Below are 13,188 nucleotides of genomic sequence, written 5' to 3'. Positions count from 1 at the left end.
GAGCCATGTATCTACTCTTCTCCTGTGTGATACTGTCTGCTGAGCCATGTATCTAATCCTATCCTGTGTGATACTGTGTGCTGAGCCATGTATCTAATCCTCTCCTGTGTGATACTGTCTGCTGAGCCATGTATCTAATCCTATCCTGTGTGATACTGTCTGCTGAGCCGTGTATCTAATCCTATCCTGTGTGATACTGTGTGCTGAGCCATGTATCTAATCCTATCCTGTGTGATACTGTGTGCTGAGCCATGTATCTAATCCTATCCTGTGCGATACTGTGTGCTGAGCCATGTATCTAATCCTATCCTGTGTGATACTGTGTGCTGAGCCATGTATCTAATCCTATCCTGTGTGATACTGTGTGCTGAGCCATGTATCTAATCCTATCCTGTGTGATACTGTGTGCTGAGCCATGTATCTACTCTTCTCCTGTGCGATACTGTGTGCTGAGCCATGTATCTAATCCTCTCCCGTGTGATACTGTGTGCTGAGCCATGTATCTAATCCTCTCCTGTGCGATACTGTGCTGAGCCATGTATCTAATCCTCTCCTGTGTGATACTGTGTGCTGAGCCATGTATCTACTCTTCTCCTGTGTGATACTGTCTGCTGAGCCATGTATCTAATCCTATCCTGTGTGATACTGTGTGCTGAGCCATGTATCTAATCCTCTCCTGTGTGATACTGTCTGCTGAGCCATGTATCTAATCCTATCCTGTGTGATACTGTCTGCTGAGCCATGTATCTAATCCTATCCTGTGTGATACTGTCTGCTGAGCTGTACATCTAATCCTCTCCTATGTGATACTGTGTGCTGAGCCGTGTATCTAATCCTATCCTGTGTGATACTGTGTGCTGAGCCGTGTATCTAATCCTATCCTGTGTGATACTGTGTGCTGAGCCGTGTATCTAATCCTATCCTGTGTGATACTGTGTGCTGAGCCGTGTATCTAATCCTATCCTGTGTGATACTGTGTGCTGAGCCGTGTATCTAATCTTATCCTGTGTGATACTGACTACTGAGCCGTGTATCTAATCCTATCCTGTGATCTCATCTGCTGAGCTGTATCTAATCTTATCCTGTGTGATACTGTCTGCTGAGCTGTATCTAATCTTATCCTGTGTGATACTGCCTGAGTTGTATCTAATCCTATCCTGTGATACACTGCTCAGCAGTCAGTATCTAATCCCATCCTGTGTGATACTGTCTGCTGAGCTGTGTATCTAATCTTATACTGTGTGATACTGACTGCTGAGCTGTATCTAATCCCATCCTGTGTGATACTGTGCTGAGCCGTGTATCTAATCTTATAGTGTGTGATACTGACTGCTGAGCTGTATCTAATCCTCTCCTGTGTGATACAGTCTGCTGAGCTGTGTATCTAATCCTCTCCCATGTGATTAGCTGTATCTCATTCTCCCCTGTGTGACCCCATCCGGTGGGCACTGTGGTATAACCCTTCTCGCTGTTTCAGGTTGGGTGGTCTTGGAGGTCATTGCTTTTGCTGTTCTTTTCTTCTGACTGGGGGCGATGGATGAGCAGGTGGAGGCAGAAGGCAGATCAGGCGGGCGAGCAGGGTGAGTGTCTATGCCATAACTAATAAAATTACAGTTTTAAAGTAGCCACCAAAATTATTTTTTGGGTTGGGGGTCACCGCAACATGAGGAACTGTATTGCGGGGTCACGGCATTAGAAAGGTTGAGAACCACTGCTATAGAGGCTTATGCTAGTTCTCTGGCCATGGAGATCATGACAGTTTGACCGGCCCACTAAAGGGTTAAAATCCTTGGCTGAGAAAGGAGAGAAATAAGAAGTCTGCTGAGAGTTTTTTTTTTTTTTTTTTTTTTTTTTTTCTCTGTGCTCTTAATTGGATCACTTGCCAGTCTGTCTATGCTGCAGTCTTTCTTTTTTTTCTCTCTCCTTATAATCTTTGAATGGCTTTGTGTTCACCTGTTAATAATGGATCTTCAGAGTGTAACTGCAGGTTTGAATAATCTCACCACGAAAGTACAAAATTTGCAAGATTTTATTATTCATGCTCCGGTATCTGAGCCGAGAATTCCTTTGCCGGAATTCTTCTCAGGGAATAGATCTAGCTTTCAGAATTTTAGAAATAATTGTAAGCTATTTTTGTCCCTGAAATCTCGTTCTGCTGGAGACCCTGCACAGCAGGTTGGGATTGTGATTTCCTTGCTCCGCGGCGACCCTCAAGACTGGGCTTTTGCATTGGCACCAGGGGATCCTGCGTTGCGCAATGTGGATGCGTTTTTTTTGGCCTTGGGCTTGCTGTATGAGGAACCTCATTTGGAACTTCAGGCAGAAAAAACTTTGATGTCCCTATCGCAGGGGCAAGATGAAGCTGAAATTTACTGCCAAAGATTCCGTAAATGGTCTGTGCTTACTCAGTGGAATGAGTGTGCCTTGGCGGCTACTTTCAGAGAGGGTCTCTCTGATGCCATTAAGGATGTTATGGTGGGGTTCCCTGTGCCTGCGGGTCTGAATGAGTCCATGACAATGGCCATTCAGATCGATAGGCGTCTGCGGGAGCGCAAACCAGTGCACCATCTGGCGGTGTCCACTGAGAAGACGCCAGAAAGCATGCAGTGTGATAGAATTCTGTCCAGAAGCGAGCGGCAGAATTTTAGACGGAAAAATGGGTTGTGTTTCTATTGTGGGGATTCTACTCATGTTATATCAGCATGCTCTAAGCGTACTAAAAAGCTTGATAAATCCGTTTCCATTGGCACTTTACAGTCTAAATTTATTTTGTCTGTGACCCTGATTTGCTCTTTGTCATCTATTACTACTGACGCCTATATCGACTCTGGCGCCGCTTTGAGTCTTATGGATTGGTCCTTTGCCAATCGTTGTGGGTATGATTTAGAGCCTTTGGAAACTCTTATTCCTCTGAAGGGGATTGACTCCACCCCATTGGCTAATAATAAACCACAATACTGGACACAAGTGACTATGTGTATTAATCCGGATCACCAGGAGACTATTCGTTTTCTGGTGCTGTATAATCTACATGATGATTTGGTGCTGGGATTGCCATGGCTGCAGTCTCACAACCCAGTCCTTGACTGGAGAGCTATGTCTGTGTTGAGCTGGGGATGTAAGGGGACTCATGGGGACGTACCTTTGGTGTCCATTTCATCATCTATTCCCTCTGAAATCCCTGAGTTCCTGTCTGATTATCGTGACGTCTTTGAAGAACCCAAGCTGGGTTCACTACCTCCGCACCGTGAGTGTGATTGTGCTATAGATTTAATTCCGGGTAGTAAATACCCAAAGGGTCGTTTATTTAATCTGTCTGTGCCTGAACATACTGCTATGCGAGAATATATAAAGGAGTCCTTGGAAAAGGGACATATTCGTCCATCGTCATCTCCCTTAGGAGCTGGTTTTTTCTTTGTGTCAAAAAAAGACGGCTCTTTGAGACCATGTATTGATTATCGGCTTTTGAATAAAATCACGGTTAAATATCAATACCCATTGCCGTTGCTGACTGATTTGTTTGCTCGCATAAAGGGGGCCAAGTGGTTCTCTAAGATTGATCTCCGTGGGGCGTATAATTTGGTGCGGATCAGGCAGGGGGATGAGTGGAAAACCGCATTTAATACGCCCGAGGGCCACTTTGAGTATTTGGTGATGCCTTTTGGTCTTTCTAATGCCCCTTCAGTCTTCCAGTCCTTTATGCATGATATTTTCCGCGATTTTTTGGATAAATTTATGATAGTGTATCTGGATGATATTCTGATTTTTTCGGATGACTGGGACTCTCATGTCCGGCAAGTTAAGAGGGTTTTTCAGGTTTTGCGGTCTAATTCTCTGTGTGTCAAGGGTTCTAAGTGCGTTTTTGGGGTTCAGAGAATTGCCTTTTTGGGATATATTTTTTCTCCCTCTTCCATTGAGATGGATCCTGTCAAGGTTCAAGCTATTTGTGATTGGACGCAGCCCTCTTCTCTTAAAAGTCTTCAGAAATTTTTGGGCTTTGCCAACTTTTATCGTCGATTTATTTCTGGTTTTTCGGATGTCGTTAAGCCATTGACCGATTTGACTAGACAGGGTGCTGATGTTGCTAATTGGTCCCCTGATGCTGTGGAGGCCTTTCAGGAGCTTAAGCGCTGTTTTTCTTCTGCCCCTGTGTTGCGTCAGCCTGATGTGACTCTTCCTTTTCAGGTTGAGGTCGACGCTTCTGAGATCGGAGCTGGGGCAGTGTTGTCGCAGAAAAGTTCTGACTGCGCCGTGATGAGGCCTTGTGCCTTCTTTTCCCGTAAATTTTCGCCCGCTGAGCGGAATTATGATGTTGGGAATCGGGAGCTTTTGGCCATGAAGTGGGCGTTTGAGGAGTGGCGCCATTGGCTCGAGGGGGCCAGACATCAGGTGGTGGTATTGACTGACCACAAAAATTTGATTTATCTTGAGACCGCCAGGCGCCTGAATCCTAGACAGGCGCGCTGGTCATTATTTTTTTCTCGGTTTAATTTTGTGGTATCGTACCTACCAGGTTCTAAGAATGTTAAGGCGGATGCCCTTTCTAGGAGTTTTGAGCCTGATTCACCTGGCAACTCTGACCCCACAGGTATTCTTAAGGAGGGAGTTATCTTGTCAGCCGTTTCTCCAGACCTGCGGCGGGCCTTGCAGGAGTTTCAGGCGGATAGACCGGATCGTTGTCCGCCTGATAGGCTGTTTGTTCCTGATGATTGGACCAGTAAAGTCATCTCTGAGGTGCATTCTTCTGCGTTGGCAGGTCATCCTGGAATTTTTGGTACCAGGGATTTGGTGGCAAGATCCTTCTGGTGGCCTTCCCTGTCACGAGATGTGCGAGGCTTTGTGCAGTCTTGTGACGTTTGTGCTCGGGCCAAGCCTTGTTGTTCTCGGGCTAGTGGATTATTGTTGCCCTTGCCTATTCCTAAGAGGCCTTGGACACACATCTCGATGGATTTTATTTCAGATCTGCCTGTTTCTCAGAAGATGTCTGTCATCTGGGTGGTGTGTGACCGTTTTTCTAAGATGGTTCATTTGGTTCCCCTGCCCAAATTGCCTTCTTCTTCCGAGTTGGTGCCCCTGTTTTTTCAAAATGTTGTTCGTTTGCATGGTATTCCTGAGAATATCGTTTCTGACAGAGGAACCCAATTTGTGTCTAGATTTTGGCGGGCATTTTGTGCTAGGATGGGCATAGATTTGTCTTTTTCGTCTGCTTTTCACCCTCAGACTAATGGCCAGACCGAGCGGACTAATCAGACCCTGGAGACATATCTGAGGTGTTTTGTGTCTGCTGACCAGGATGATTGGGTTGCTTTTTTGCCATTGGCGGAGTTCGCCCTCAATAATCGGGCCAGCTCTGCCACCTTGGTTTCCCCGTTTTTCTGTAATTCGGGGTTCCATCCTCGATTTTCCTCCGGTCAGATGGAATCCTCGGATTGTCCTGGAGTGGATGCGGTGGTGGAGAGATTGCATCATATCTGGGGGCAGGTGATGGACAATTTAAAGTTGTCCCAGGAGAAGACTCAGCTTTTTGCCAACCGTCACCGTCGTGTTGGTCCTCGGCTTTGTGTTGGAGATTTGGTGTGGTTGTCTTCTCGTTTTGTCCCTATGAGGGTCTCATCTCCTAAGTTTAAGCCTCGGTTCATCGGTCCGTATAAAATATTGGAGATTCTTAACCCTGTTTCCTTCCGTTTGGACCTCCCTGCATCCTTTTCTATTCATAACGTTTTTCATCGGTCGTTATTGCGCAGGTATGAGGCACCGGTTGTGCCTTCCGTTGAGCCTCCTGCTCCGGTGTTGGTTGAGGGTGAGTTGGAGTACGTTGTGGAAAAAATCCTAGACTCCCGTGTTTCCAGACGGAGACTCCAGTATCTGGTCAAGTGGAAGGGATATGGCCAGGAGGATAATTCTTGGGTCACTGCATCTGATGTTCATGCCTCTGATCTGGTTCGTGCCTTTCATAGGGGCCATCCTGATCGCCCTGGTGGTTCTGGTGAGGGTTCGGTGCCCCCTCCTTGAGGGGGGGGTACTGTTGTGAATTTGGATTCTGGGCTCCCCCGGTGGCTACTGGTGGAATTGAACTTGTGACATCATCTTCCCTGTTCACCTGTTCTGATTAGATCTGGGTGTCGCTATATAACCTGGCTTCTCTGTTAGATGCTTGCCGGTCAACAATGTTATCAGAAGCCTCTCTGTGCTTGTTCCTGCTCCCAGACATCTACTAGATAAGTTGGACATTCGTCCATGTTTTGTTTTTGTATTTTGGTTCCAGTTCACAGCTGCAGTTTCGTTACTGTGTCTGGAAAGCTCTTGTTGATCAGGAATTGCCACTCTGGTATTATGAGTTAATGCCAGAGTCCTAAAGTAATTTCTGGATGTGTTTTGTTAGGGTTTTCTACTGACCATGAAAGTATGCTTTCTGTTTTCTGCTATCTAGAAAGCGGACCTCAAATTTGCTAAAACTATTTTCCTGCTGCGTTTGTTATTTCTTCTAAAATCACCGCCAATATATGTGGGGGGCCTCTGTCTCCTTTTTTTGGGCATTTCTCTAGAGGTGAGTCAGGTCTTATCTTTCCCTCTGCTAGCATTATTTAGTTCTCCGGCCGGCGCTGGGCATATAGGGATAAAAAGTAGGACATGCTACCTGGCTACTTCTAGATGATGCGGTAGGTTTAGTTCATGGTCAGTATAGTTACATCTTCCAAGAGCTTGTTCCTATAGAGGCTTATGCTAGTTCTCTGGCCATGGAGATCATGACAGGAGTGCAGGCGCGGTCCCGTAACGTTCTTTCTGTTCGCTAGGCCTCTGTCAGGATCCCACCCCTGACAGGGACCCCCCTAAATCTTCCCCTGCAACACCCTCTGCCACAGGATGTTGCGTGGTTCCAACCCAGTCAGCTTCTGTCTAACTTCCTATCTAACCCCCAGTTTTACCAGATTGTGAGGAGTGGCCTAATACATAGCGCCCTTTGCTCCCCCTGGAGGCCAGACTGTGAAGTGTATTGGTGTCTGTGATACCTGGTCAGGTGAACTCCTTCAGTGCCATCAGACGTACCATAGCCCCCCTTAGCGGCGGAGCATCAGTACTGCAACGACCAGGACTCTGGGGCGCTGCAACTGCACCAGTTGAAAGTGAGTGCAGCTCTGGGGTGTAATTCAGGATGTAACTCAGGATCAGTAATGTAATGTGTGTACTACACAGTGACTGCACCAGCAGAATAGTGAGTGCAGCTCTGGAGTATAATACAGGGTGTAACTCAGGATCAGTACAGGATCAGTAATGTAATGTATGTACACAGTGAATGCACCAACAGAATAATGAGTGCAGCTCTGGAGTATAATACAGGAGGTAACTCAGGATCAGTACAGGATCAGTAATGTAATGTACAGTATGTACACAGTGACTGCACCAGCAGAATAGTGAGTGCAGCTCTGGAGTATAATACAGGATGTAACTCAGGATCAGTAATGTAATGTATGTACAGGGTGACTGCACCAGCAGAATAGTGAGTGCAGCTCTGGAGTATAATACAGGATGTAACTCAGGATCAGTAATGTAATGTATGTACAGGGTGACTGCACCAGCAGAATAGTGAGTGCAGCTCTGGAGTATAATACAGGATGTAACTCAGGATCAGTAATGTAATGTATGTACACAGTGACTGCACCAGCAGAATAGTGAGTACAGCTCTGGGGTATAATACAGGATGTAACTCAGGATCAGTAATGTAATGTATGTACACAGAGACTGCACCAGCAGAATAGTGAGTGCAGCTCTGGAGTATAATACAGGATGTAACTTAGGATCAGTGATGTAATGTATGTACACAGTGACTGCACCAGCAGAATAGTGAGTGCAGCTCTGGAGAATAGTAGTGGATGTAACTCAGGATCGGTAATGTGATGTATGTACACAATGATTAAACTTTATATGTAGATTATCGCTATATTTTCCCCCAATATAATATCTGTAACATGACAACTCATCTATTTTTGGACTTTCTGTAATGACTTCTCTCCTTTGGCAGACCGGTCTTTGCTGTAGTTATACAGTAGGCAGCATTATCTTGTTTTCCCCATGGAGCGACATTTCCAGGAACTGCAGGGCATAACTCATATTGTGCGCTAATGTTATCACATTATATACGTATGTGCTATTTATGTGAAGTTACAACCTTCCTGTGATATTTCTATTAGATTATCATGCTCATCATGCAACAACCTCAAATAATAATACATGGCTGACACTGATCAAGGCTAATATGTTTCCTTCTGAATTCGTATTTCATTCATTCATGTGATATTAATCTGCGAATATAACACAGACGCCCCAGTGACCCAGGAAATTTCCCTCCTTATAAGACAAGTCAGCAGCTTAATGTTTATTTTGAGAAAGTTGCAAACTTTCAGCAGAGACTTAGTGTGATTTCATTTGCTTCTTTTAGGCTGCGTTCACATATTGCTGATCAGTTTTTGTTACAATATCATTAGAAATACATCTTTTTGTGACGATTTTCAAAAATCATGGTGGAATGAACCCACACCTCGCCACCCCGCCTGATGTCACTATTACGTCAGAAGGATCACGTAATGCGGCCTGACCACTTTCACCAACGTGATGTTCCGCACCCCCTGGGAACACGTAAGATCAGCTTGGTACAGTTTTACACAGACCCCCCTTTCCACACAGGCCCAGGGAGGCACGGGGAGTGAGAAGATGTGGCCAACGCAGTCACTGACGTGGCACTACACTCGCTCACAACCCTGACAGGCTGAGCTGCCCCTTTCACTAGCCCTACCAGCTCACTAGGACTTGACACCAATACCTCCTTAGATATAAGCCCGGTCCTAATATAGAAACCAGCCCCGGTAGCATGGAAAGTTAAACCGAGAAATGGACATATGGATTCGTGGCCCCAGATAAAAGAGCAGCCCAATGTTAAATTGTATATTGTAGTGCAGCGGGTTTGGTGCAGTGTGACAGACAGGCAGTGACCCCAGGAAAGTTCCAAACAAAGTGTCCTTAATGTTCAATGTAACTCACAAACGGAAAACAAATGGTATCCTTCTGATTGAAGCCGGGAGTCAAGACAGTCCGTATGCGAGACCGGTTGCCGTGGGCGACTGCACCTCCGTGTCGCGCTGAGGATTGCTAGGCCTTTTGGCTTCACTTGGCTCCGTGTTACTTCACACAGGCTGAGCCTTGCAGAGCCTCCTGCTCTGCAGTTTGCAAACCAAGATTGACACACTCATCCCTTTGCTGCAGGGTTTTTAAATGGAATCTGTGGCCATGGGCCACTTGTAAGACCCAGCCTAGAGGGAGCAAACCACCCCACTCCCATCCTGTAGTTCGCTCCAAAAATAAAAGCCCATGATGGTTTTTTCTTAAACCTGCCTTGGGCAAATAGCTTGTCCAAGACCACACTTACTTTTACTCACACTGCAACCACAGCTGTACCTGTGACTGCAATGTACTCCAGCGGCGTCAATACACTTCTATGCGCATCCTGAAGGACACATAGCGACCCTCGCATATAACACCTGTCACTGCCTCACTATATTTAATCGAATTAAGAGTACACTAGACAATACAATGTGTAAACTGTATACAGTAAGCTCCTGATCTCCCTCTAGTGGTGGCTGCAGGCAGCTAGCATGATAACACTGAAAAGGTTGTATGCTATTACACTATTATGACACATATATATACACTATATATATATATATATATATATATATATATATATATATATATATATATATATATATATATATATACATAAAGTCTTTTAAAGGCAAAAAATGTTTTCTGACTTTTTTTCTTTGAACCGTATTCATGAATCACATTGCACCTTTTTTAATTTAACTTTTTTTGTTTTTGGCTATCTTTTTTTTCTCTTGCTCAGCATTATGGTCGTGGTTTTGGCTACGCAGGTATTTTAGCTTAATTAATTCATCATTTGTGACTTTTCAAAATGTTGCTACATTTTGTACATTTAAATATTTAAAGTACCCGAGTAGAGTACAAAATGTATTTTTAAGGGTATGTGCACACGTTGCGGATTTTGCTGCGGATCCGCAGCGTTTCTGCAGCTGCGGGTCCGCAGCAGTTTCCCATGAGTTTACAGTTCAATGTAAACCTATGGGAAACCGAAAACGCTGTGCACATGCTGCGGAAAAAAACGCACGGGAACGCAGCGGTTTACAATCCTCAGCATGTCACTTCTTTGTGCGGAATCGCGGCGATTCTGCACACATAGGAATGCATTGATCCGCTTACTTCGCTTAAGTAAGCGGATCATGTGCGGATGGTACCCGGGGTGGAGGAGAGGAGACTCTCCTCCAGGCCCTGGGATCCATATTTGTGTAAAAAAAAATTATTAAAATAAAAAATAATGATATACTCACCTCTCAGCGCTGCACGCAGCCGTCCGGTCGCAGGGTTGCTATGCGAGCAGGACCTGCGATGACGTCGCGGTCACATGACCGTGACGTCACGAAGGTCCTTCTTGCAGAGCATCTTTGGAACCGGACCGCCGTGTGCAGCGCCGAGGAGATCGGGACATCGGAGGGTGAGTATAACCATTTTTTAATTATTTTTAACATTACTATTGATGCTGCATATGCAGCATCAATAGTAAAACAAGTGCAGGAGTAAACCCGCAGCGGAAACCGCAAGACAAACCGCGATAAATCTGCAGGGATAACCGCAGCGGTTTTGCCTTGCAGATTTATTAAATCCGCTGCGGGTGAACCCGCAGAGGACCCTTCCTACGTGTGCACATAGCCTAAAGCTTCTTGAATGGATTGTGGAATTTTTTGCTGTAAAAAAGGTAAAATAAATTAAGCATTCTAGAATTTATGCCATTTAAGTATAAGACCAGATAGGAAAAAAAAATGACTTATAAAATATAATTGATAAATTGTGGCCTAAGAGTTGTCTTAGGTAAGAAAAAGTGTCTAGTAATAGATACGACAAATCTATCACACTGTGGCCCCAAATCATCATTTTTTGCCCCTTTTATTAAGAGTAAAAGTTTGTTTTTTAGGCATTTTATCCACCAAATTCATTATGGCTTTTATGGCATTTTTGCCTCATTTTATTTTTGTAAAATGAAAAAACAGGTGAAGTGAAGCTCACACCCCCTCTATTCTGACGTTGTCCAGGCCTCCGGCTAGTCTCTACTTCCTGGTCCTTTTTGATACACAGGAAATGACTGCTCAGCCAATTACCAACCATAGCAGGGACCCACCTCAGCCATTGATTGGCTGCAGTGGTCACATGTTCCTGTTTCAGAATATTATACCTAGAACAGGAAATTGAGACTGGTGGGGGCCTGAGCAGTATCAGAACTATCGGGTGTGTTGGGGGGGGTGGGGGGGGGGTTGGAGGGGAATTGGTAACGTGTTATTGTTTCTTTTTTTAACCCATTCTAAAGCATTTAATGAGTTTCAAAACTTTTTTTTTAAGTCCAGCATGGAAAGCGATGAAACTTTGCAAATGACTTTACTAGGAAATTTGTCTTCCTTCCCTTTAAGAAATTGCATTTAAGCCTCTTCCAAACTCCTTCTTTTCCCCAGTTTATTTGCCTTCCTGCAGCTGCATTGATTTCAGAACGTACTAATGTGGAGTACAGATGATGGCAGTGATGGCTCAGCTCCGCACCGGTGTCAGAACACTCAGAGGAGGTGACAGGTGCTGACTAGTGATGAGCGAGCGTGCTCAGATAAGGTGTTATCCAAGCATGCTCTTGTCGTAAGAGTATTTTCGGCGCGCTCGAATATGCTCGAATAGCTGCAGCTGCATGTCTCTTGACTGTTCGACAGCCGCAATACATGCAAAGATAGCCCGTTTGTTAGCCAACCCCTGCATGTGTTGCGGCTGTCAAACAGCCGTGGCGACTTGAGCATAGTATTCGATTACCACTCGAGCATGCTCAGATTACACCTTATGCTCGCTCGTCACTAATGCTGACCATCACTGCCATCAGCTGTACTCCATATGAGTACAATGTGTTATCAATGCAGCTGAAAGTATAGCAGTCATACGGATTGGGGGAAAAGCCAGGTTTTGGGAGCCAATTACATGCAACTTCCTTAATAAAGTGATTAGCAAAGTTTAAGAACTTTCTACACTGGACAAAAAAATAATAAAAGTGAAAAATGAAACCAAGAAAATGGTGGACAATCCCTTTAAATTGAAGTCTGATTTACAGTAGATAAAAACGGATGGGCGCAGACTATTGAAGCGCTTTAAGAGCGGTCCTCTGTGTTTAGGTACATTAGTCCTGTCGGGGAGTACAGGGATGTGACCTCCTATGTCTGGGCAGCGCTGCAGTAAGTGCAGGACTTGTTTATCCTGATTGCTAATATATCTGCCCATCAGGCGCCACGTCGCTTTTTATTACCGTCTATGGGTTTTTTTTCCACTCCTCCATTCTCGTCGTTATTTGACGTCCCCCCGATTCTCCCTGAATTGGTCATTTTGCAGCGTGAACTATGGTCTCCACCGCGGTAATTGTAGGAAAACAGGCAGCGGAGATATTGTTTCACCATTACGGCTTTAAAGTTTTACCAAGATGCTTAGTTTTCCTCCGGTTTATAACAGAACAAACTCCCCATTTTTCACCGGACCTGATGTATTTTGTGCTGATGACTAGTCCATAATTCAGACTAAAGCACACAGCCACTTTCCTGTACACTGTTTTCTCACCGACGCGAGAGGCCTTGCATAGCGCAGCGGCGGAGCGAGGCAGAGGTAGAGACAATTTATGATGCACTGACACAGGCAGAAGGTGTGATTTATAGTTTAATTTGCTGTCGTAATGGACAGAGGATAATAACATGTAAAATATTAATCAATGTGTTGTAACAGCAGACATCATTTGCAAAGCTTGTTATTTGGAGATGTGCCCCTGACAGTGAACAATTAAACTGACATCAAAAAGGAAAGGCTTATACATAAGGCCATGCCTCGACGAAACACAGAGACGGAAATTAGCAAATAAAACAGCCTTTATTTTCTTATTCTCACTTTATTATTTATTTTCATAGAAACCCCTCCCAGGGCGGAAAAACTGCACTGTATTATCATAGAGGAAGGGTGCAGTGCAGCACAGGAGCCACCAGGGGGCAATGTGACAAATCCCGCTCTATAAATAACAAAAAAATGATCGTTTTGGTGCAGAGCAAAAAC

At 44.8% G+C, this 13,188-nt stretch overlaps 1 long non-coding RNA gene across 1 annotated transcript in view; it reads left to right on the top strand.

Moving 5' to 3' along the window:
- The first annotated feature begins 453 nt into the window (after positions 1-453).
- The window catches only part of LOC143788779 (uncharacterized), a 112,221-nt gene continuing 99,486 nt past the window's right edge, over positions 454-13,188 (top strand). The window contains exon 1 of the long non-coding RNA XR_013218735.1: positions 454-1,580. This is a non-coding gene — a long non-coding RNA (uncharacterized LOC143788779). The remainder of the gene's footprint in view (positions 1,581-13,188) is intronic.

The sequence above is a fragment of the Ranitomeya variabilis genome, chromosome 8, assembly GCF_051348905.1.
Source record: "Ranitomeya variabilis isolate aRanVar5 chromosome 8, aRanVar5.hap1, whole genome shotgun sequence".
In the NCBI taxonomy this organism is placed as follows: domain Eukaryota; kingdom Metazoa; phylum Chordata; class Amphibia; order Anura; family Dendrobatidae; genus Ranitomeya; species Ranitomeya variabilis.
The sequence above is the reverse complement of the archived record's forward strand: the minus strand, read 5'-3'. Positions and strand labels throughout refer to the sequence as shown.